Source organism: Empidonax traillii, unplaced genomic scaffold (assembly GCF_003031625.1).
Source record: "Empidonax traillii isolate 1590-97213 ecotype Southwest subspecies unplaced genomic scaffold, ASM303162v1 scaffold577:size403777, whole genome shotgun sequence".
In the NCBI taxonomy this organism is placed as follows: Eukaryota; Metazoa; Chordata; class Aves; order Passeriformes; family Tyrannidae; genus Empidonax; species Empidonax traillii.
Window position 1 is genome coordinate 6,024 of NW_020955770.1, and position 552 is coordinate 6,575.

Below are 552 nucleotides of genomic sequence, written 5' to 3' on the forward strand. Positions count from 1 at the left end.
GTAAAAGAAACACCTGGGAAATGCCATTGAATGCATCCCACCACAGCTGGGCACAGCTCAGAAATGAGATGCTCCAAGGGGGAGCTGTGGGTGGCTGGGGAGAGGTGCAGGGCTCACTTTTATATAGGAGACATATATAAAATCAGATGTTCTACCAATTGCTGCTGTTGCTGTTTCCAGTTTCACTCACACTGCTTTATAGAAGTGCTCCCACTGTAACATCAGGAGACACTCTGTGAGGTGCATCATCTCGGAGCTGCAGGTGAGGTATGCAGGGTTTTGCTGCCCAAAGCCATCATAGCCCTCCTTCTGTTAAAAATTCAAGGATTAAACCACTCCTGCTGCCACCTTGCTCTCAAAAGGTTCCATTTGAGCTTGCAGAGCCTCTGACAGCAGTGATAAGGCATTGGACACACATGGTGCTTATCGGGACCTGCTGAGCTCATAAAACACGGGCCAGAGCTCTCAGGACATCCCAACTAACTGTCCTGAGTCCCACAGCATCTATTTCCACTGGAGGGGAAGGATTTCCAGGTGCTCAGAGCCTCCTGT